The sequence below is a fragment of the Schistocerca nitens genome, chromosome 6 (genome assembly GCF_023898315.1).
Source record: "Schistocerca nitens isolate TAMUIC-IGC-003100 chromosome 6, iqSchNite1.1, whole genome shotgun sequence".
In the NCBI taxonomy this organism is placed as follows: domain Eukaryota; kingdom Metazoa; phylum Arthropoda; class Insecta; order Orthoptera; family Acrididae; genus Schistocerca; species Schistocerca nitens.
In genome coordinates, this window is record NC_064619.1 from 20,028,205 (window position 1) to 20,054,077 (window position 25,873).

The window sequence follows — 25,873 nt, forward strand, 5'->3', positions numbered from 1 at the left end:
TTAACACGAAAAACAGAGTTCTTCAAAGTCAGTTGTCCCACATGGACTCGACTGAAGACAGATATGGTGATCGAGCGGGCGACTGCAGTATGTCGACACACTGTAGAGCATGTTGGATTACAACAGTGGTATGTGGGAGAGCGTTGTCCTGTTGGAAACTCCCCCTGAATTGCTGTTCATGAATAGCGAAATAGATCGACTCATCACACTGATGTACAAATTTGCAGTCTGGGTGCGTGGGATAACCACCTCAGACCATAACTCCGGATGTAGGTTCATTGCGTCTAGCAGGCAAACGGATTGGGTTTTAGGCCCTCAACTGGACTCCTAACCAACGAAAGACCATCACTGGCACCTAGGCCGAACCAGCTTTCATCAGAAAACATAACAGGCCCCCACCCTGCCCTCCAATGAGTTAATGGCGATGCCTGACCACACGCCCCTCCTATCCGCATCCTCAACTGAGGATGACACGGCGGTCGGATGGTCCCGATGGGCCACTTGTGGCCTGAAGACGGAGTGCTTCAGTGCGTCAGGCGTCTAGCTCAGAGTTGCTCTTGGAGTAACCGATCTGTAACAGTTCGTTGTGTCACTTTGGTGCCAACTGCTGTTCAAATTGTTGCAGCAGATGCATTATGAAGCACCAGAGCCATACGCCGAACACGACGGTCTTCTCTCTCGGTAGTGGTTCAAATGGCTCTGAGCACTATTGTACTTAACATCTAACGTCATCAGTCCCCTAGAACTTAGAACTAATTAAACCTAACTAACCTAAGGACATCACACACATCCATGTCCGAGGCAGGATTCGAACCTGCGACGTAGCGGTCGCGCGGTTCCAGACTGTAGCGCCTAGAACCGTTCGGCCATCCGGGCCGGCTCTCTCGGTAGTGCCACGTGGCCGTCCGGAGTCCTGTCTTCTTGCCACCATACATTTTCGTGACCACCGCTAACAGCAATCATGTACAGTGGCTGCATTCCTGCGAAGTATTTCAGCAGTATCGCAGATGAAATCCCGTACCCCTATTACACGACCTCGTTCAAACCTAGAGGTGTTGATTATGGCGCCTTTGTCAAACTGAAAGCATTCCTGACTAACTTCAACTCATCAAGTCCTCTCTCAAACGTAACTAACGGTTTTGATCACTAGAGTGTGTATCTAAAGGAAACCGGATTTGCATCCTCATAGTTGCGCTACTAGCGCCACCCTTACGCGACTGCTGCGAAATTTGAATAGACGTCATCTTTCACGTGTAGAAATACAGACACACACACACACACACACACACACACACACATGCCCGAGGGAGGACTCGAACCAACGACGGGGGGGGGGGGGGGGGGAGCTGCGCGAACCGTGACAAGGTGCCCGAGACCACACTGCTACGCCGCGCGGCTTCAGCGCATGTGTGAAATATCTGTGCATCACTGTTTGCACATCATGAGAGACGTGTTTTAACATTGTTATGAGTACTACGAAAACATGATGACGAATGCCTACAACAATTTTACAGAGTCAATGTCCAGCTTTAAGAAGAAGCATGTTGTTAATGAAGCGACCGAGCACATCTCATTGTTAACTATAAATGATTTCGTCATTGATTTAGTAACTTAGTTGCGAAGATCTATTTCCAGACGACTACTCTGCATTTCGTAATGAAGTGCCTGGCTAAGGTTCATCAAACCACCTTCAAACTATTTCCGTACCGTTCCTGTATTTAAAAGAGCGGGAAAAACGAACAGTTAAATCTTTCCGTGCAGGCTTTTATATATCATATTTTATTACGATGATCATTTCTCCGCCGGCCGCGGTGGCCGTGCGGTTCTGGCACTGCAGTCCGGAACCGCGGGACTGCTACGGTCGCAGGTTCGAATCCTGCCTCGGGCATGGATGTGTGTGATGTCCTTAGGTTAGTTAGGTTTAAGTAGTTCTAAGTTCTAGGGGACTGATGACCTCAGATGTTAAGTCCCATAGTGCTCAGAGCCATTTGAACCATTTTTGATCATTTCTCCATATATACGTGGACACCAACAAAATATTTTCACATTCTGAGAAGAAAGTTGGTGACGGAAATCAAGTGAAAAGATTTTGCCGCAATGAAAAGCGTCTTTCAGTGACTGCCACTCCAAAAAATGAGATAATCGTATGGCATTATTGGCCGAGAGAACCCATGTGGGGTGGTTCGGCCGCCTACTGCATGATTTTTTTGTGCATGATTTATTTATTGCCAAATTATAGACCTGTTACCTGATTTTTTTAAAACAAGTCGTACATCTTACAATTTTCGTTTTCAATCTGTTTGCAGTTTTTTTTTGTTTTATCTACAACATTTACATAGAATATTGCTTGGCAAAAATAACAATAATTTAATGTTGAAATATAAATAAAATTTTGTTGTTTTTTAAGAAGAATATAAAAAGGTGATAGGATAGAGGAGAGATTTGTTAGTACCATCACGGAATGTGACTGATGGTGAATACCTCGGAATGATTTATTCGAGCCGTTGACCCCCAGTGTGTGTGTGCTCAACGACGAACCTGGGTGCACGAATGGAAAAACGTCGTTTTATGGGATGAATCAAGGTTCTGTTTATAGCATCATGATGGTCCCATCCGTGTTTGGCGACATCGGCGTTGAACGAACATTGGAGGCGTGTATTCGTCATCGCCATACAGGCGTGATGGTATGAGGTGCCATTGGTTACACGTCTCGGTCACTTCTTGTTTGCATTGACGGCACTTTGGACAGTGGACGTCACATTTCAGATGTGTTACGACCCGTGGCTCTACCCTTCATTCGATCTCTGCGAAAACCTACATTTCAGCAGGATAATGCACGACCGGATGTTGCAGGTCCTGTACGGGCCTTTCTGGATACAGAAAATGTTCGACTGCTGCCCTGGCCAGCACATTCTCCAGATCTCTCACCAATTGAAAGCGTCTGGTCAATGGTGGCCGAGCAACTGGCTCGTCACAATACGCCAGTCACTACTCTTGATGAACTGTCGTATCGTGTTGAAGCTGCATGGGCAGCTGTACCTGTGTACGCCATCCAAGCTCTGTTTGACTCAATGCCCAGGCGTATCAATGATGGCCGTTATTACGGCCAGAGGTGGTTGTTCTGGGAACTGATTTCTCAGGATCTATGCACCCAAATTGCGTGAAATATATCCACATGTCAGTTCTAGTATTATATATTTGTCCAATGAATACCTGTTTATTATCTGCATTTCTTCTTGGTGCAGCAATTTTAATGGCCAGTAATGTATTTGAATACTACAGCAGAGCTGAAAATGACAATTTTCTGTAACACTTTCCGGAACTAATGCAGTACAGGTCGAAATATAACAGCAAATGTGTAAAGGGCAGCCAATTATGAGTACAGCAGAGGCTTGTGGGACGTTTCTGACAACGGCAAGAACGCTAAAAACGTGAAGGTCCCGTTCCGGCAGGTACGAACATAACATTGAGTTGAGTATAACCCACTACTACTCGTGAAACTAACGTATCATACAATAGTTGCTTACACTGAGCTTATCATCTTTCCGAATGCCGTGTTTTAAATGAAAGGAAAAATTGATACTGAAGGTTTCTCATAGACTGAAAATGAGCAACCACTTTCTTAACATTCTCTAATTGCAGGAAACACCAACTAATATTGGCTGAACTGGAGTTGTCATGGGACACGAACAGGGTAGATAGCAACGTTATTTCAGACATTCGAGTAACTACTTGAAAGGATAGTGAAATTCTAGCAGCCGAGAGGAATCCAGTCTTAATCTTTCGTTAGTGAACAACAAAGAAGGTGAGTGACTTATTATTTTCTTGTTTAGAAAGCCGATTTTGTGTGTGCAGCCTTTTGGCTTAGTTACGTCTATGGTATATAAAACTGAATTCTAGATGATAAATTTTGGGAGACAATAACTTATTGCTTCAATACCAAAATTATGGAAATAATAGTAGCTCATATCGTTTACAGTTTGACATTCAAGTTTTATATTTCTTTCCTGGTTGCAAAATATGACAGCAAACAGATCTAATGCTGTGGCAGTACAGCTTTATAATATTCTGTTCCAAGTCGAACTTTATTCGCATTGCCAATATGCTGACCCTTGTACTACATGGAGCATTGAAACAAACATTATCGACAGTTACTGGGGTTGGTGGCATACCGAAACGCCAGGACGTTTTTTGAAAACTAACAGTCTGAACGTAAATTTCATATCTCAGATTGCAATTTACGCTAGGAACGTTAATGAGTTTTACTCGAACCACTATCATTACACCGGCAACAAGTCTTACCAGTGGCATAAATCTCTAGCTCACACGGATGAATCAATATTTAGGTAACACAAAGTTGACTTTCGTACAGAAGGAAAATAAATAAGTAACACAATTCCCCTTTCGTTCTACAATGTATTTTCATAATATGATACATGTTACATGAAAATCGTATATCCCACATATGTTAATGATAACAATAAGCTTCTTCCATCTTCCTCAGCTCATCTCCGATTCATACGGTGTCATTTGTTTTGTCATTCTCAGATAACTGGTTTGTAAGTATTTATATAGAAAAGATCGTTGTACGCAATGTATGAATCCTTACGAACCTACGATTGTAAGTAATAGTAAGAATTTATATATGAGTTTCTTAATTATCCAACATCCAACGCACAGTTCGATTTTTTCACGGATTTGTTCACGTTACACTGTAAACACTTAAACGAGTACTTCGATAGTAAAAAGGTCTTTTGTAATTGCAAATATACTGATCAAAATGACTTTTATGATTTTTTTTATATGTAAATCACATTTTACTACTTAGTGACTGATATATTTAGTAACGTGTAATATTCTTTGAAACACTTCCATAATCAATTTGTTTGTGGGTGTAATTCCCTGGAAGATGGTTTTGATAACAGTGCGACTTGTAGGAGAGTAACAATATAGTGCAAATGAAACGACACTAAAATTTTCTTTGTTAAACAGGGAAACGGCTTCATGGGATCTGAGTACACGCGCATTCTTTTTTCCTGTTCATGATATAATAAGCTTTGGTATGAAGTAGCGTTCACCACATATTAACCACTGCGTCCCTCCGACTCCGAATTGCATAGATGGTATTAAATTGTTATCATGTTCGTGCTTCTGCGAAACATCTGAATAAGGGATGTGGAAGTCTGTGTGGGTAGCATTCGCATTCTGAAAGGTGTGTCAGTCAGTCAGTTATTGCTCTAGTGGAATGTTTCCAATGGTATTCCTCACAATTTTTTCCAGCCGGCAAACCTCCCACTGTGTCGCGGTAAAGTTTCAGAGCAAGTAGAAAACTCTTTGCAAACGACTGCCAATTATGAAATCTTTTTTGCTCTGCTGACATACAAAGTATTAAGACAGTTTTATAAGTTTTATAAGATGTTTTAACTAGCGCGTTACGCTACACCATAACTTTACTTTCTCCTTCGTCGCTGTTTTAACCGACAGTCCTATACTTCTGTTTAGCAGACCTAGTTATGGATTACACTGAAATTAAATGAAAACAAAAAGATAATTGCGAGAATTTAGAGTACTCAGTATGCGGCACTTACACTGATCGACGAAAGAAAGATGTGCGAAGTGTTCAGAAAGATGCTACGGTCGCAGGTTCGAATCCTGCCTCGGGCATGGATGTGTGTGATGTCCTTAGGTTAGTTAGGTTTAAGTAGTTCTAAGTTCTAGGGGACTAATGACCACAGCAGTTGAGTCCCATAGTGCTCAGAGCCATTTGAACCATTTTTTTTTGTTCAGAAAGAGAAAGCAGTACAGAAATGTAAATTACTTAGGAACTAAATAAATACGACGAGCACGGGAGCTACGGCGAAATAGATGCAGGAAAAATTCGAAGAAGTTGAAAAAGGAATGGCCGTCGGAGGGAAAGACTGATACAGCACACAGAAAAGTTGAAACATCCTTCGGTGAAATTAAAAGCGAAATAGTGTGTGAAAAAAGTGGAAAAGGAGACAATCGAAGCGTCTGAGATGTACTGCTATGGAAGGATGTTGAAAATTAGGTGGACCGATAAGACAAATAATGACGAGGCTCTTCGCAGAATCGGCGAAAAAAGAATGTGTGGAAAACTCTGAGACGAAGGAGGGACAAGATGATACTACATGTCGTAACACATCAGGGAATACCTTCCCTGGTACCAGAAGTAGGGTAAAATCTGCATTGAGACACAGATATTGGGGTATACCCAACAAATATATGAGGTCGTTCGGTGTAAATAATAATCTGAAATAGTATCGGCAGCAATTGAGAGATTTATACCAAATAAATTAACAAAGGACGGAGCTGATCCTCCTTGGTACACAAAACGGGTTAGAACACTGTTGCAGAAACAACGAAACAAACATGCCAAATTTAAACAGACGCAAAGTCCCCATGATTGGCGATCCTTTACAGAAGCTCGAAACCCTGCGCGGAGTTCAATGGGAGACGCCTATAACAGTTTCCATAACGAAACGTTGTCTCGAAACCTGACAGAAAATCCAAAGACATTCTCGTCGTATGTGAAGTATGTTAGCGGCAAGAAACAATCAATGCCTTTTCTGATCGATAACAATGGAGATACTATAGAAGACAGTGCTGCCAAAGCAGAGTTACTAAACACAGCCTTCCGAAATGCCTTCACAAAAGAAGTAGTAAATATTCTAGAGTTCGAATCGAGAACAGCTGCCAACATGAGTAACGTAGAAGTAAATATCCTAGGAGTAGTGGAGCAACTTAAATCACTTAATAAAAGCAAGTCTTCTCGTCCAGACTGTATACCAATTAGGTTCCTTTCGGAGTATGCTGATGCATTAGCTCCATACTTAAAAATCATATATAACCGTTCGCTCGACGAAAGATCAGTACCCAAAGACTGGAAAATAGCACAGGTAACACCAATATTCAAGAAAGGCAGTAGGAGTAATCCACTAAATTACAGTCCCATATCGTTAACGTCGATATACAGCAGGATTTTAGAACATATATTGTGTTCGAGCGTAATGAAATACCTCGAAGAAAACGGTCTATTGACACACAGTAAACATGGGTTTAGAAAACATCGTTCTTGTGAAACACAACTAGCTCTTTATTCACATGAAGTGCTGAGCGCTATTGACAAGGGATTTCAGATCGATTCTGTATTTCTAGATTTCCGGAAGGCTTTTGACGCTGTACCACACAAGCGGCTCGTAGTGAAATTGCGTGCTTATGGAATATCGTCTCAGTTATGTGACTGGATCTGTGATTTCCTGTCAGAGAGGTCACAGTTCGTTGTAATTGACGGAAATCATCGAGTAAAACAGAAGTGATTTCTGGCGTTCCACGAGGTAGTGTTACAGGCCATTTACCGTTCCTTATCTATATAAACGATTTGGGAGAAAATCTGAACAGCCGTCTTCGGCTGTTTGCAGATGACGCTGTCGTTTTTGACTAATAAAGTCATCAGAAGATGAAAACAAACTGCAAAACGATTTAGAAGAAATATCGGAATGGTGTGAAAAGTGGGAGCTGACCTTAAATAACGAAAAGTATGAAGTCATCCACATGAGTGCTAAAACGAACTCGTTAAACTTCGGTTACACGATAACTCAGTCTAATCTAAAAGCCGTAAATTCAACTAAATACCTAGGATTTACAATTACGAACAATTTAAATTGGAAGGAACACATAGAAAATGTTATGGGGAAGGCTAACCATAGACTGCGTTTCATTGGCAGGACACTTCGAAAACGTAACAGACCTACTAAGGAGACTGCCTACACTACGCTTGTCCGTCCTCTTTTAGAATACTGTTGCGCGGTGTGGGATCCTTGCCAGATAGGGCTGAGTACATCGAAAAAGTTCAAAGAAAGGCAGCACGTTTTGTATTATGGCGAAATATGGGAGAGAGAGTGACACAGAAATGATGCAGGATTTGGGATGGACATCATTAAAAGAAAGGCGTTTTTCGTTGCGACGGAATCTTCTCACGAAATTCCAATTACCAATTTTCTCCTCCGAATGCGAAAATATTTTGTTGTCACCGCCATACATAGGGAGGAACAATCACCACGATAAAATGAGGGAAATCAGAGCTCGTACGGAAAGATATAGGTGTTCATTCCTCCCACGTGCTATACGAGATTTGAATAATAGAGAATTGTGAAGGTGGTTCGATGAACCCTCTGCCAGGCACTTAAATGTGATTTGCAAAGTATCCATGTAGATGTAGATGTAGAAGACATAAGAGCAGAATGCGTGGCGGACCACATGAAACCAGTCGGGAGATTGATGGCACAGGAAGAAGAAACGTATGCAGTTCTTCGACAGAAAATCTTCTCTTAGGGATGATTAACTTCGTTCATAATACTGCAATTATTGCTGTCCTGAAACCCCAATGGGCTAACCATTTCTTGTCATCCATAAGGGAATCCTAACCAACCGTCAGATAAATGTTAATAGCAACATGTGTTCCGACAACGTGACATACAGAAAAAGTTTAGAACTTCTAGTAGGACGTGTGCCCAAGAATTCCCCCCCCCCCTCCTAACCCCTCTCTTCGTCTGTCAGATAATGTTCTTTCAAAGCGGTCCCTGATGCTGCAAGAGCTAAGGATGATCGATTCTGATAAGACATACGATGTCATTAATTATGAGACTTGTAAATGTTTTAACATCCTATAATTTTCGCATTAGTTCGTGTAAAGTCCCCTCTAACTTATTTCACAGCTCGCACAGATATGATCAGTGACGGTTAGGCAACAGAGAAACGCTTTGCCGTATAAATGATCTCGAAGAAAGAACTAATCGTCGAATGCATCGCACATTATTATGGGATGCGAGCATGAGGTTGATAAAGAACGTGCTGTACGGTAGATATTCTCGCGTGACGAGCAGTATTTAAATTAGTCACCATTACGGCGTCGGTCTTTAGGCACTCAACCCGATAACATCGAAGAGGCAACAGCTTGTTTGTATTTTCAATGAGGAGATTATTCATTACATGAATGTGGCGTCGCGTTTCGGAGAAACTTATCTGAAATGGAGATCGTCACACGAATACTACTGGTGGCGCCGCACCAATCAGAAATGCATATCCAGATTTAGTCCGGTGGGGTATTAAGATTTAGTTTATGCCCCACTGTAAGCTCTGAGCTGTAAATGACAAAAGTAATCGCTAAACCCTACTCTAGAAGTGAAATTAGTCATTCTCATCACCTACCTCCTTCGAAATTATTTAAGCAAGGCTTTAGGGAGACTGACCAAATTTTTTGTTGTATTTATATCCATATCAGGGAGCGAAAGGCTATTTACAATTTGTACAGAAACCAGATGGCAGTTATAAGACTCGGGGGGCATGAAAGGGAAGCAGTGGTTGGGAAGGGAGTGAGACAGGGTTGTAGCCTCTCCCCGATGTTATTCAATCTGTATATTGAGCAAGCAGTAAATGAAACAAAAGAAAAGTTCGGAGTAGGTATTAAAATCCATGGAGAAGAAATAAAAACTTTGAGGTTCGACATTGTAATTCTGTCAGAGACAGCAAAGGACTTGGAAGAGCAGTTGAACGGAATGGACAGTGTCTTGAAAGGAGGGTATAAGATGAACAAAAACAAAATCAAAACGAGGGTAATGGAATGTAGGCAAATTAAGTCGGGTGATGCTGAGGGAATTAGATTAGGAAATGAGACACTTAAAGTAGTAAAGGAGTTTTGCCATTTGGGGAGCAAAATAACTGATGATGGTCGAAGTAGAGAGGATATAAAATGTAGACAGGCAATGGGAAGGAATGTTTTTCTGAAGAAGAGAAATTTGTTAACATCGAGTATTGATTTAAGTGTAAGGAAGGCTTTTCTGCAAGTATTTGTATGGAGTGTAGCCATGTATGGAAGTGAAACGTGGATGATAAATAGTTTAGACAAGAAGAGAATAGAATCTTTCGAAATGGGGTGCTACAGAAGAATGCTGAATATTAGATGGGTAGATCACATAACTAATGAGGAGGTATTGTATAGAATTGGGGAGAAGGGGGATTTGTGGCACAACTGGACTAGAAGAAGGGATCGGTTGGTAGGGCATATTCTGAGGCATCAGGGGATCACCAATTTAGTATTGGAGGGCAGCGTGGAGGGTAAAAATCGTAGAGGGAGACCAAGAGATGAATACACTAAGCAGATTCAGAAGGATGTAGGCTGCAGTAGGTACTGGGAGATGAAGGAGCTTGCACAGGATAGAGTAGCATGGAGAGCTGCATCAAACCAGTCTCAGGACTGAAAACCACAACAACAACAACAACAACAACATATCCATATTTAAATGCTTGATGAATCTCAGCTGGAGCCCTAGCACAAAAATCTTAAAGTTGTTCTCCTTTGTTCTAATGTGATTTAAAATTTTTATAAATGCTGGCCGAAAACTTTGGTAACGCCAAGCGCTACGGCACATGTTCAGAATTAAAGCAACAAAAGGAAATTTTTCAACGTTGCGTTTATTTTGACACAAAACAGTGTAACAGGTTATAGTAAAGTAGAAACATTGTAAAGAATACAGAACGCAAATAGCTGCAAGATGCATAAGGGTAGGCAAAAATGTTCCTCGCTTTCTCCAACCAAACGGATCTGCAAACACATTCCGACAACTGGTTAATGTGCTCAGTATGGGGCGTGACCACCTCAGGCAGCAGTACAGGCCTGACAATGACGGGTCATGCTGTGAATGATGTCATCAGTCTCATGTTGAGGTAGTATCGCCTATTCTTCCTGCAGAGCTGCTCACAATTCGTGGAGAGTGGTTGGTGGATGATGAAGTGATGCAAGCCGTTCCGTAGTGCAGCCCAGACACGCTCTACGAGATTCAGATCGGGAGAACGAGCAGGTCACACCATGCGTACAATATCTTCCGTTTGCAGGAAAGCGTCAACCACCCGCGTTCTATGAAGTCAAGTATTATAGTCCATCAATACGACGTCTGAGACCGCAGCACCTCGTAACAACCGCAAATGAGGTCCCAAGATCTCATCACGATGCCTGCCAGCAGTTAAATCTTGCCGGTTCACACGTACAATTTTGTGAAGAGGTGTTCGTATGGTTAACATATTTCCTGCTCACGCCATTACGGATCCTCCTCGATATCCGTCTATTTCCACAATGTTTGGGTACCGAAATCGTGTTCCACGTTCTCTCCAGATGCGAATCCATCGAGAATCTCTCTCCAGACTAAATCGCGACTCATCTGTGGCCAACCAGTGCGGCCGAGGGGTTCTAGACGCAGGTTCGAATCCTGCCTCTGGCATGGATGTGTGTTATGTCCTTAGGTTAGATACGTTTATGTAATTCTAAGTTCTAGGGGACTGATGACCTCAGAAGTTGAGTCCCATAGTGCTCAGAGCCATTTGAACCTTTTGAACTCATGGGTGAAAACAACATTGCCCACTGTTCGCCGTCCAGGTGGTTTGTGATGACTCCACTCTAGATGTTCCCTTCTGTGAAGACATGCAGCATGTCTCCGGCAATAAAGGCCACTCCCGCCGAAGCCTTCTGCTCACCGTTTGCCTCGATGCAACACGTGTAGTGGACGCTGCGAGCTCACATGCCAGATGCCGTGCAGTACTAATGCCTTTATAGCCGAAGTCACACGTGGCTCTTCGGGGTACAGTTTCGGTCCCTATAAACTGTCGCCACATCCGGGAAAGAACAGAACGATTCACATTAAGCCATCGGTTCTCGTCAGTTTGCGACTGTCCTACTTCCTTTCTTTCTAAGGCCCTCCACCGGCGGAGAATTTGGTTGGCATCTTCTCCGTGCCATATTGCACCGTCTGTGACTGTGTTCAAAGCGATTGTGGATGTGGAGCTATCGGGCAAACACTACCTCGTCTCATAGGTGCCCTGGGGGGTTCTTTGACCGGAATGCTATCTTCGGGGCAGAACACGATCGTACAGACGTGTGGTTGACTTTGTATGATTATATCGTGAATTAGACACTGGACAGGGAAATAGCGGCTTGTTTCTTTAATTTTGGACACCAGTGTAGTTTTATGTTTAACGTTTCCTGAACCCAGATTTCTTTCAGGATTGTATCGTTTTCTACATCTACATCTACATGATTACTCTGCAATTCACATTTAAGTGCTTGGCAGAGGGTTCATCGAACCACAATCATACTACCTCTCTACCATCCCACACCCGAACAGCACGCGGGAGAAACGAACACCTAAAACATTCTGTACGAGCTCTGATTTCTCTTATTTTATTTTGATGATCATTCCTACCTATGTAGGTTCTACATCTACATCTACATTCATCTACATTTATACTCCGCAAGCCACCCAACGGTGTGTGGCGGAGGGCACTTTACGTGCCACTGTCATTACCTCCCTTTCCTGTTCCAGTCGCGTATGGTTCGCTGGAAGAACGACTGTCTGAAAGCCTCCGTGCGCGCTCTAATCTCTCTAATTTTACATTCGTGATCTCCTCGGGAGGTATAAATAGGGGGAAGCAATATATTCGGTACCTCATCCAGAAACGCACCCTCTCGAAACCTGGTGAGCAAGCTACACCGCGATGCAGAGCGCCTCTCTTGCAGAGTCTGCCACTTGAGTTTGTTAAACATCTCCGTAACGCTATCACGGTTACCAAATAACCCTGTGACGAAACGCGCCGCTCTTCTTTGGATCTTCTCTATCTCCTCCGTCAACCCGATCTGGTACGGATCCCACACTGATGAGCAATACTCAAGTATAGGTCGAACGAGTGTTTTGTAAGCCACTTCCTTTGTTGATGGACTACATTTTCTAAGGACTCTCCCAATGAATATCAACCTGGTACCCGCCTTACCAACAATTAGTTTTATATGATCATTCCACTTCAAATCGTTCCGCACGCATACTCCCAGATATTTTAAAGAAGTAACTGTTACCAGTGTTTGTTCCGCTATCATATAATCATACAATAAAGGATCCTTCTTTCTATGTATTCGCAATACATTACGTTTGTCTATGTTATGGGTCAGTTGCCACTCCCTGCACCAAGTACCTATCCGCTGCAGATCTTCCTGCATTTCGCTACAATTTTCTAATGCTGCAACTTCTCTGTATACTACAGCATCATCCGCGAAAAGACGCATGGGACTTCCGACACTATCTACTAGGTCATTTATATATATTGTGAAAAGCAATGGTCCCATAACACTCCCCTTTGGCACGCCAGAGGTTACTTTAACGTCTGTAGACGTCTCTCCATTGATAACAACATGCTGTGTTCTGTTTGCTACAAACTCTTCACTCCAGCCACACAGCTGGTCTGATATTCCGTAGGCTCTTACTTTGTTTATCAGGCGACAGTGCGGAACTGTATCGAACGCCTTCCGGAAGACATGAAAAATAGCATCTACCTGGGAGCCTGTATCTAATATTTTCTGGGTCTCATGAACAAATAAAGCGAGTTGGGTCTCACACCATCGCTGTTTCCGGAATCCATGTTGATTCCTACATAGTAGATTCTGGGTTTCCAAAAACGACATGATACTCGAGCAAAAAAACATGTTATAAAATTCTACAACAGATCGACGTCAGAGATATAGGTCTATAGTTTTGCGCAGCTGCTCGACGACCCTTCTTGAAGACTGGGACTACCTGTGCACTTTTCCAATCATTTGGAACCTTCCGTTCCTCTAGAGACTTGCGGTACACGGCTGTTAGAAGGGGGGCAAGTTCTTTCGCGTACTCTGTGTAGAATCGAATTGGTATCCCGTCAGGTCCAGTGGACTTTCCTCTGTTGAGTGATTCCAGGTGCTTTTCTATTCCTTGGACACTTATTTCGATGTCAGCCATTTTTTCGTTTGTGCGAGGATTTAGAGAAGGAACTGCAGAGCGGTCTTCCTCTGTGAAACATCTTTGGAAAAAGGTGTTTAGTATTTCAGCTTTACGCGTGTCATCCTCTGTTTCAATGCCATCATCATCCTGGAGTGTCTGGATATGCTGTTTCGAGCCACTTACTGATTTAACGTAAGACCAGAACTTCCTAGGATTTTCTGTCAAGTCGGTACATAGAATTTTACTTTCGAATTCACTGAACGCTTCACGCATAGCCCTCCTTACGCTAACTTTGACATCGTTTAGCTTCTGTTTGTCTGAGAGGTTTTGGCTGCGTTTAAACTTGGAGTGAAGCTCTCTTTGCTTTCGCAGTAGTTTCCTAACTTTGTTGTTGTACCACGGTGGGTTTTTCCCGTCCCTCACAGTTTTACTCGGCACGTACCTGTCTAAAACGCATTTTACGATTGCCTTGAACTTTTTCCATAAACACTCAACATTGTCAGTGTCGGAACAGAAATTTTCGTTTTGATCTGTTAGGTAGTCTGAAATCTGCCTTCTATTACTCTTGCTAAACAGATAAACCTTCCTCCCTTTTTTTATATTCCTACTAACTTCCATATTCAGGGATGCTGCAAGGGCCTTATGATCGCTGATTCCCTGTTCTGCACATACAGAGTCGAAAAGTTCGGGTCTGTTTGTTATCAGTAGGTCCAAGATGTTTTCTCCACGAGTCGGTTCTCTGTTTAATTGCTCGAGGTAATTTTCGGATAGTGCACTCAGTATCATGTCACTCGATGCTCTGTCCCTACCACCCGTCCTAAACATCTGAGTGTCCCAGTTTATATCTGGTAAATTGAAATCTCCACCTAGGACTATAACATGCTGAGAAAATTATGTGAAATGTATTCCAAATTTTCTCTCAGTTGTTCTGCCACTAATGCTGCTGAGTCGGGAGGTCGGTAAAAGGAGCCAACTATTAACCTAGCTCGGTTGTTGAGTGTAACCTCCACCCATAATAATTCACAGGAACTATCCACTTCTACTTCACTACAGGATAAACTACTACTAACAGCGACGAACACTCCACCACCGGTTGCATGCAATCTATCCTTTCTAAACACCGTCTGTACCTTTGTAAAAATTTCGGCAGAATTTATCTCTGGCTTCAGCCAGCTTTCTGCACCTATAACGATTTCAGCTTCGGTGCTTTCTATCAGCGCTTGAAGTTCCGGTACTTTACCAACGCAGCTTTGACAGTTTACAATTACAATACCGATTGCTGCTTGGTCCCCGCATGTCCTGACTTTGCCCTGCACCCGTTGAGGCTGTTGCCCTTTCTGTACTTCCCCAAGGCCATCTAACCTAAAAAACCGCCCAGCCCACGCCACACAACCCCTGTTACCCATACCTATCCAGCGGAACCCGAAACCCCACCACCCTATGGCGCAAGTCGAGGAATCTGCAGCCCACACGGTCGCAGAACCGTCTCAGCCTCTGATTCAGACCCTCCACTCGGCTCTGTACCAAAGGTCCGCAGTCAGTCCTGTCGACGATGCTGCAGATGGTGAGCTCTGCTTTCATCCAGCTAGCGAGACTGGGCTCAACAAAATATTTTCGCAATCGGAAGAGAAAGTTGGTGACTGAAATTTCGTAAATAGATCTCGCCGTGACGAAAAATGTCTTTGCTTTAATGTCTTCCATCCCAACTCGCGTATCATATCTGCCTCACTCTCTCCCCTGTTACGTGATAATACAAAACGAACTGCCCTTTTTGCACCCTTTCGGTGTCCCCCGTCAATCCCACCTGTTAAGGATCCCACACCGCGCAGCAATATTCTAACAGAGGACGGACGAGTGTAGTGTAAGCTGTCTCTTTAGTGGAGTTGTTGCATCTTCTAAGTGTCCTGCCAATGAAACGCAACCTTTGGCTTGCCTTCCCCACAATATTATCCATGCGGTCTTTCCAACTGAAGTTGTTCGTAATTTTAACACCCAGGTACTTAGTTGAATTGATAGCCTTGAGAATTGTACTATTTATCGAGTAATCGAATTCCAACGGATTTCTTTTGGAACTCATGTGGATCACCTCACACGTTTCGTTATTTAGCGTCAACTGCCACCTGCTACACCATACAGCAATCTTTTCTAGATCGCTTTGCAACTGATACTGGTCTTCGGATGACCGTACTAGACGGTAAATTACAGCATCATCTGCGAACAACCTAAGAGAACTGCTCAGATTGTCACCCAGGTCATTTATATAGATCAGGAACAGTAGAGGTCCCAGGACGCTTCCCTGGGGAACACTTGATATCACTTCAGTTTTACTCGATGATTTGCCGTCTATTACTACGAACTGCGACCTTCCTGACAGGAAATCACGTTTCTAGTCGCACAACTGAGACGATACCCCATAGGCCCGCAGCTTGATTAGAAATCGCTTGTGAGGAACGGTGTCAAAAGCTTTCCGAAAATCTTGAAATACGGAATCAACTTGAGATCCCCTGTCGATAGCGGCCATTACTTCGTGCGAATAAAGAGCTAGCTGCGTTGCACAAGAACGATGTTTTCTGAAACCATGATGATTACGTATTTATAGATCGTTCCCTACGAGGTGATTCATAATGTTTGAATACAGTATATTCTCCAAAACCCTACTGCAAACCGACGTCAATGATATAGGTCTGTAGTTCGATGGATTACTCCTACTACCATTCTTAAACACTGGTGCGACCTGCGCAATTTTCCAATCTGTAGGTACAGATCTATCGGTGAACGAGCGGTTGTATATGATTGCTAAGTAGGGATCTATTGTATCAGCGTAATCTGAAAGGAATCTAATCGGTATACAATCTGGACCTGAAGACTTGCCCGTATCAAGCGTTTTGAGTTGCTTCGCATCCCCTAAGGTATCTACTTCTAAGAAACTCATGCCAGCAGCTGTTCGTGTTTCAAATTCTGGAATATTCCATTCGTCTTCCCTGGTGAAGGAATTTCGGGAAACTGCGTTCAATAACTCCGCTTTAGCGGCACACTCGTAGGTATCAGTACGATCGGCACTGAGCAGAGAAGGTATTGACTGCGTCTTGCCGCTTGTGGGCTTTACATACGAACAAAATTTCTTCGGATTTGGTACCAAATTTCGAGACAATGTTTCGTTGTGGAACCTATTAAAGGCATCTCGCATTGAAGTCCGTGTCAAATTTCGCACATCTCTAAATTTTAGCCAACCTTCGGGATTTCGCGTTCTTCTGAACTTCGCATGCATTTTCCGTTGCCTCTGCAACAGCGTTCTGACCTGTTTTGTGTAGCATACTCAATAGAGTGGTAATAGTACATGACCATTGTGGACAATCTGTCAGTTGGTTTGTGCATAACATGAGATAATAGTTGTAATTTAGCTATTACTTTTGAAGACATTATGCAAAAGAAATATAAATTTCGGTACGAAAAAAATAGTATTTAAAAATGTTTTAAATGCGTATAAATGTCAAACAAAAATCTAAAACCTGAGCTGCATACCCTGGCGGAAGTGGCTCGGAAAAACCTCAAATATTTAGTTATGTACACAACTTACAAAGTATGCCATTTTACTTTTCAGTAAATATAGTACGGTATCCATCTTTCCTTCGTCCTCATCCGATATTGCATGTTGAACAGTACGTTCTTTAGTAGGAAACCAGACACTTTTGCAGAACGAACTCCTCTGCTCAGTTGGGGCCTGAATCACAAACGCACACTTCCTGTCCCTGCTGCGGTGCTCTACAGGTCCATTTTATTTTCAGGGTCTACGTTTTGGCAATTAAACGCTACACGGGGCACACGATACGGTAAAGTGAATATAAAAGGGCGTAGAAATGCTGGTTCATTCTTCTCGTTAAAAACTACGTACACAGGGACAGTTTTGACATTTTTTAAGTGTGCATGTCTGGAACTGTATTGAATGATAACTTACGTACTTGACGACATGTTCTAAAATACAGTATCGGGAAGTATATGTGCTAACATGAGAAAGGATTATGATTATTTCAAACCATTTATCTGTCAAAATTTGCTAGAAAACTGACCCTCTTTTACGTACCTCTGTCCCACTAAAACTTAATTTTCAATTGTGGAATATACGCTACAGAAAGGTGTGCATAAAAGATTTTGACGCATTCAGAGCAATTCTGAAAAGATGTTGATATACGCAATAGTCTTCTCTCGTTTCAGTAGGTCTGTACAAAAGATTTAGGGTAACTTTCATGTGAATAGATAAACCACCCCCTTGGCGTAAAGTTGTTTACAAAGCCTTGATCAATATTACAGACGACAGCAAGACCTTATCTGAAAGATTGAAGCTACGGTGTTACAGAATCCATATTCAAGATGTCTACTTTCTAGACGCCAAGGAAACACACATCAAAATGTATCAGAAAACTCGTCGTCGCAGACACTGTAGGAAGTACAGGCTGCAGTCTTGGAAAAGTAGTAATACGAGGTGGCGTTGAAGGACTGACGTCGGATTTTATGAGGTACGAAACTTTTATCACTGGGAGACGACTGTAATTGCTCCGTTTGTGTCTGGAAATAAAGATAATTAACAATCGCGTTTATGTTTTTAGATTACCGGTTTCTACCGTCTCAAGCAGTCATCTCTAGATCTTAACATGACCATCTGAGACTGCCGAAACCGCTAATTTAAACGCATAAAAGTAATTGTGAGCGACAATAAAAATTATTTTAACTAACGTCGCAGGAAGTCTGTTGTTCCAGGGTATAGGACTGCTGGTACAAAAACATGAAATCGTACGTACAAGTCTTTCTGGGTCCGTGGAAACTCCTCCATGTATGCCAGCACTAAGGGCACGATGGATGAAAGACAATAAGAGCGAAGAAGGTAAGGTCAGCGATAATCTTCTGCTTCCATAATGCACGATAACTCAATTGCGTTGCAGACCTTTATATGGCAACGAGTTTGATCAGCGACAGTTATCCGCGTAAAATTTTACAAATCAGACCTTGGAAGAGGCATGTATTGATCTGCACAATGCCTTGCTTCGTAGTAAGTACGATAATTACACAATGAACGATATTAGTTTCCTCGTTTCTGCATGGTCTGGAATAGTACTAATACGTATGTTTTTAACGCTATGGTAAGGCTCAATGTACCCATGGTCTCACTTATGGCTCGATCTCTCCGACAGCGGCGGCGGATTTGACTGCAGATGTAACGGAAGAGGAAATCATTGAAGCAATACAGGCTGGGGCTGCTCATAAGTCCCCGGGACCTGATGGCCTTCCTCTGGAATTTTACCGGACGTATCAACAATTGCTGGCACCAGCATGGACTGATATTTGCCGCGATCTTATGTCTCCCACGACGCAGATACCTGGGGCCTTCCTAGAAGGACTGATTGTGCCTATACACAAACCACGAGGCGGATCCAGGATCAGCGACTATCGGCCCTTGACCTTACTCAACAGTGACTTGAAGATTTTCACCCGGCTTCTGGCGGCACGCCTAAAGCGATCAGTACGATGTGTTGTGTCGCAGGACCAGGCATCGTTAGGTGGTGACCATAATATTCGCACTGCATTGTGCCGATATAGAGATATGATCGCGCTAGCCAAAGCTCGCCAACTGCCAGGAGTTTTGGCCTCACTCGACTTTAGCCAGGCCTTTGACAGAGTCGACCACACATTTTTGATGGAGGTACTGCGACACATGGGGTATCCGGACGTCATAGTTAATGTACTGATGCGTCTCCTACGCGGCGTGACGTCCAAGGTGTTATATAATGGCCGTCTTACGCCGCCGATACAGATCCAGCGATCGGTGCGACAAGGCTGCCCTCTTTCGGCGATATTGTACGCCCTCGTCTTGGAACCACTCCTCTGCGGCCTCTGACAACGCCTGACTGGAATATCCCTTGGTGGACACACTTTTTGCTGCACTGCCTATGCGGATGATCTGGTACTCCTTCTTCGCAATAATGACGAAGTTCGTGCAGCACTGGCGTGGGTGGCGACCTACGGCGCGGCATCGGGGAGCCATCTCAATCTCCGCAAATCACACGCCCTGTCTATAGGCAGAGGCCTACCCGACGAGAGTGTCGCACCGCTAAGAATCAGTGACACAATCCGCTGTCTTGGCATTGATTTCACATCTGACATGAAGCGTTCAACAGCCCTTAACTACAGGCGTTTATTGAATCAGATGAGAGCAGGAATAAGTGACCACCGTCTGCGACATCTAGACCTCCTGCAACGGACACGATATGCTAACGTCTATTTGGCGTCACGTATCCCCCATTTTGCACAGATACTCCCCGTACCACCTACCCTGGCTCACCGCATGTTGGCGGTTTTGGGATCCTTTGTTAATACGGGCATGTTATTTAAGATTCGTTACGAGTCCCTAACCCTCCCGAGGAGCAGAGGGGGTTTAGGCCTTTGCCATGTTCAGAACAGAGCGAAGGCCCTGTTCGTCAGCTGTCACCTGCAACTGTGGCGACGAAGTCCGACGTGCCTCACAAGTCTCTTACTGGAAGCCTTACGACCAATCTCACTCGCACCCCCTGTGATGATATCGGACATCCCAGCACCTTTCTTCTACATTAGCCAGTTCTTCCTTGAATTAAGCTACATCCGCACCGCACTACTACCCACATGCTTGATGATGACGAGGGCGGTATATGCTGCCATGCAAATGAACAGGATGCCGAATGTGATTGAAAGCAAACACCCCAACACCAAGTGGCGCTCGGTGTGGCAGGCAGTGAATGCCACCATCCTTGATACTAACGTGCAATCTGCATGGTACGTAACTGTTAATGGGAAACAGTTGTGTCAGTCCCGCCTACATCACATCCACCTAGCTGCTTCACCCTTGTGTGCCACATGCCAAGTGATTGACACGGATGAACATCGTTTCGAATGCGGGTCGGCAAAGGACGTTTGGTGTTTGGTGCGTCAAATATTGGCTTTTCTCACACGCACGACTCCCGACAGGATAACTACCCGATCACTTCTTTTCCCCGATAAGATTTATTTCCCAAGAGCAAAAACGAACTCTGTGACGTGGATCAGCGGCTACGCTGTTCACTACCTCTTCGGTAATGGCGAAAAGACGGTACCCGATTTTTGGTATTACCTCAACGAACGACATTGTGCGATCGTCAAGAACCCTAAATATAGGCAATATTTTTCTAATTTTCTTTGGAGCGCATTCCATAATCCGCCTCGCAGCTGGATTATCGATGACATGAGAAGATAACCATAGCACCTCTTCCCAGTTCCTTTTTTTTTCTGAGATTGAACAAACAACGGAAACAACACAGCAACGAGAAGACGGTCATCGAAAAATTCGCAGCGGGCTATAGTATGGAGCATCCTTTGTCGTAACGGGACGACTTCCTATTATTCTGTTTATGTAGCCGAAGAGGAACGGCCTTCCTTTAAAAAAAAATAATAAAAAAAATAAAAAAATGGTCTAGGGGTAGCGTCTTAGATTCATGATCTTCGGTCCCGGGTTCGATCCCCGCCACTGCCTAAATTTTGATAAATAATCAGCATTGGCGGCTGAAGACTTCCGGCATAAGAAGTCAGCCTCATTCTGCCAACGGCCTTGTCAAAGGGGGCGGAGGAGCGGATAGAGGTTCAGGGCACTCTCTTGTCCTAGGGGTGGGAAATTGCCCCTAAAGGCGGAAGAATCAGCAATGATCAACGACATGAGGATGCAGAAGGCAATGGAAACCACTGCATTAAAGACACGTAACGTGTATCCACAGGACATGTGGCCTGTAATTGAAGAAGTATCATGATGATCTCTCCATTGGCAAAAGATTCCGGAATAGTCCCCCATTCGGATCTCCGGGAGGGGACTGCCAAGGGGGAGGTTACCATGAGAAAAAGATTGAATAATCAACGAAAGGATAACGTTCTACGAGTCGGGGCGAGGAATGTCAGAAGCTTGAACGTGGTAGGGAAACTAGAAAATCTGAAAAGGGAAATGCAAAGCCTTAATCTAGATATACACTCCTGGAAATGGAAAAAAGAACACATTGACACCGGTGTGTCAGACCCACCATACTTGCTCCGGACACTGCGAGAGGGCTGTACAAGCAATGATCACACGCACGGCACAGCGGACACACCAGGAACCGCGGTGTTGGCCGTCTAATGGCGCTAGCTGCGCAGCATTTGTGCACCGCCGCCGTCAGTGCCAGCCAGTTTGCCGTGGCATACGGAGCTCCATCGCAGTCTTCAACACTGGTAGCATGCCGCGACAGCGTGGACGTGAACCGTATGTGCAGTTGACGGACTTTGAGCGAGGGCGTATAGTCGGCATGCGGGAGGCCGGGTGGACGTACCGCCAAATTGCTCAACACGTGGGGCGTGAGGTCTCCACAGTACATCGATGTTGTCGCCAGTGGCCGGCGGAAGGTGCACGTGCCCGTCGACCTGGGACCGGACCGCAGCGACGCACGGATGCACGCCAAGACCGTAGGATCCTACGCAGTGCCGTAGGGGACCGCACCGCCACTTCCCAGCAAATTAGGGACACTGTTGCTCCTGGGGTATCGGCGAGGACCATTCGCAACCGTCTCCACGAAGCTGGGCTACGGTCCCGCACACCGTTAGGCCGTCTTCCGCTCACGCCCCAACATCGTGCAGCCCGCCTCCAGTGGTGTCGCGACAGGCGTGAATGGAGGGACGAATGGAGACGTGTCGTCTTCAGCGATAAGAGTCGCTTCTGCCTTGGTGCCAATGATGGTCGTATGCGTGTTTGGCGCCGTGCAGGTGAGCGCCACAATCAGGACTGCATACGACCGAGGCACACAGGGCCAACACCCGGCATCATGGTGTGGGGAGCGATCTCCTACACTGGCCGTACACCACTGGTGATCGTCGAGGGGACACTGAATAGTGCACGGTACATCCAAACCGTCATCGAACCCATCGTTCTACCATTCCTAGACCGGCAAGGGAACTTGCTGTTCCAACAGGACAATGCACGTCCGCATGTATCCCGTGCCACCCAACGTGCTCTAGAAGGTGTAAGTCAACTACCCTGGCCAGCAAGATCTCCGGATATGTCCCCCATTGAGCATGTTTGGGACTGGATGAAGCGTCGTCTCACGCGGTCTGCACGTCCAGCACGAACGCTGGTCCAACTGAGGCGCCAGGTGGAAATGGCATGGCAAGCCGTTCCACAGGACTACATCCAGTATCTCTACGATCGTCTCCATGGGAGAATAGCAGCCTGCATTGCTGCGAAAGGTGGATATACACTGTATTAGTGCCGACATTGTGCATGCTCTGTTGCCTGTGTCTATGTGCCTGTGGTTCTGTCAGTGTGATCATGTGATGTATCTGACCCCAGGAATGTGTCAATAAAGTTTCCCCTTCCTGGGACAATGAATTCACGGTGTTCTTATTTCAATTTCCAGGAGTGTAGTAGGGGTCAGTGCAGTGAAGTGGAAGGAAGACAAGGATTTCTGGTCAGATGAGCATCGGGTAATATCAGCAGCAGCAGAAAATGGTATAACAGGTGTAGGATTCGTTATGAATAGGAAGGTAGGGCAGAGGGTGTGTTACTGTGAACAGTTCAGTGACCGGGTTGTTCTAATCAGAATCGACAGCAGACCAACACCGACAACGATAGTTCAGGTATACATGCCGACGTCGCAAGCTGAAGATGAACAGATAAAGAAAGTGTATGAGGATATTGAAAGGGTAATGCAGTATGTAAAGGGGGACCAAAATCTAATAGTCATGGGCGACTGGAATGCAGTTGTAGGGGAAGGAGTAGAAGAAAAGGTTACAGGAGAATATGGGCTTGGGACAAGGAATGAAAGAGGAGAAAGACTAATTAAGTTCTGTAACAAGTTTCAGCTAGTAATAGCGAATACCCTGTTCAAGAATCACAAGAGGAGGAGGTATACTTGGAAAAGGCCGGGAGATACGGGAAGATTTCAATTATATTACATCATGGTCAGACAGAGATTCCGAAATCAGATACTGGATTGTAAGGCGTACCCAGGAGCAGATATAGACTCAGATCACAATATAGTAGTGATGAAGAGTAGGCTAAAGTTCAAGACATTAGTCAGGAAGAATCAATACGCAAAGAAGTGGGATACGGAAGTACTAAGGAATGACGAGATACGTTTGAAGTTCTCTAACGCTATAGATACAGCAATAAGCAATAGCGCAGTAGGCAGTACAGTTGAAGAGGAATGGACATCTCTAAAAAGGGCCATCACAGAAGTTGGGAAGGAAAACATAGGTACAAAGAAGGTAGCTGCGAAGAAACCATGGGTAACAGAAGAAATACTTCAGTTGATTGATGAAAGGAGGAAGTACAAACATGTTCCGGGAAAATGAGGAATACAGAAATACAAGTCGCTGAGGAATGAAATAAATAGGAAGTGCAGGGAAGCTAAGGCGAAATGGCTGCAAGAAAAATGTGAAGACATCAAAAAGATATGATTGTCGGAAGGACAGACTCAGCATACAGGAAAGTCAAAACAACTTTTGGTGACATTAAAAGCAACGGTGGTAACATTAAGAGTGCAACGGGAATTCCACTGTTAAATGCAGAGGAGAGAGCAGATAGGTGGAAAGAATACATTGAAAGCCTCTATGAGGGTGAAGATTTGTCTGATGTGATAGAAGAATAAACAGGAGCCGATTTAGAAGAGATAGGGGATCCAGTATTAGAATCGGAATTTAAAAGAGCTTTGGAGGACTTACGGTCAAATAAGGCAGAAGGGATAGATAACATTCCATCAGAATTTCTAAAATCATTGGGGGAAGTGGCAACAAAACGACTATTCACGTTGGTGTGTAGAATATATGAGTCTGGCGACATACCATCTGACTTTCGGAAAAGCATCATCCACACAATTCCGAAGACGGCAAGAGCTGACAAGTGCGAGAATTATCGCACAATCAGCTTAACAGCTCATGCATCGAAGGTGCTTACAAGAATAATATTCAGAAGAATGGAAAAGAAAATTGAGAATGCGCTAGGTTACGATCAGTTTGGCTTTAGGAAAAGTAAAGGGACGAGAGAGGCAATTCTGACGTTACGGCTAATAATGGAAGCAAGGCTAAAGAAAAATCAAGACACTTTCATAGGATTTGTCGACCTGGAAAAAGCGTTCGACAATATAAAATGGTGCAAATTGTTGGAGATTCTTAAAAAAGTAGGGGTAAGCTATAGGCAGGGACGGGTCATATACAATATGTACAACAACCAAGAGGGAATAATAAGAGTGGACGATCAAGAACGAAGTGCTCGTATTAAGAAGGGTGTAAGACAAGGCTGTAGCCTTTCGCCCCTACTCTTCAATCTGTACATCGAGGAAGCAATGATGGAAATAAAAGAAAGGTTCAGGAGTGGAATTAAAATACAAATAAAACGGTTAAAATGGTTCTGAGCGCTATGGGACTTAACAGCTATGGTCATCAGTCCCCTAGAACTTAGAACTACTTAAACCTAACTTACCTAAGGACAGCACACAACACCCAGTCATCACGAATTAAAATACAAGGTGAAAGGATATCAATGATACGATTCGCTGATGACATTGCTATGAGTGAAAGTGAAGAAGAATTAAATGATCTGCTGAACGGAATGAACAGTCTAATGAGTAGACAGTATGGTTTGAGAGTAAATCGGAGAAAGACGAAGGTAATGAGAAGTAGTAGAAATGAGAACAGCGAGAAACTTAACATAAGGATTGATGGTCACGAAGTCAATGAAGTTAAGGAATTCTGCTACCTAGGCAGTAAAATAACCAATGACGGACGGAGCAAGAAGGACATAAAAAGCAGACTCGCTATGGCAAAAAAGGCATTTCTGGCTAAGAGAAGTCTACTAATATCAAATACCGGCCTTAATTTGAGGAAGAAATTTCTGAGGATGTACGTCTGGAGTACAGCATTGTATGGTAGTGAAACATGGACTGTGGGAAAACCAGAACAGAAGAGAATCGAAGCATTTGCGATGTGGTGCTATAGACGAATGTTAAAAATTAGGTGGACTGATAAGGTAAGGAATGACGCGG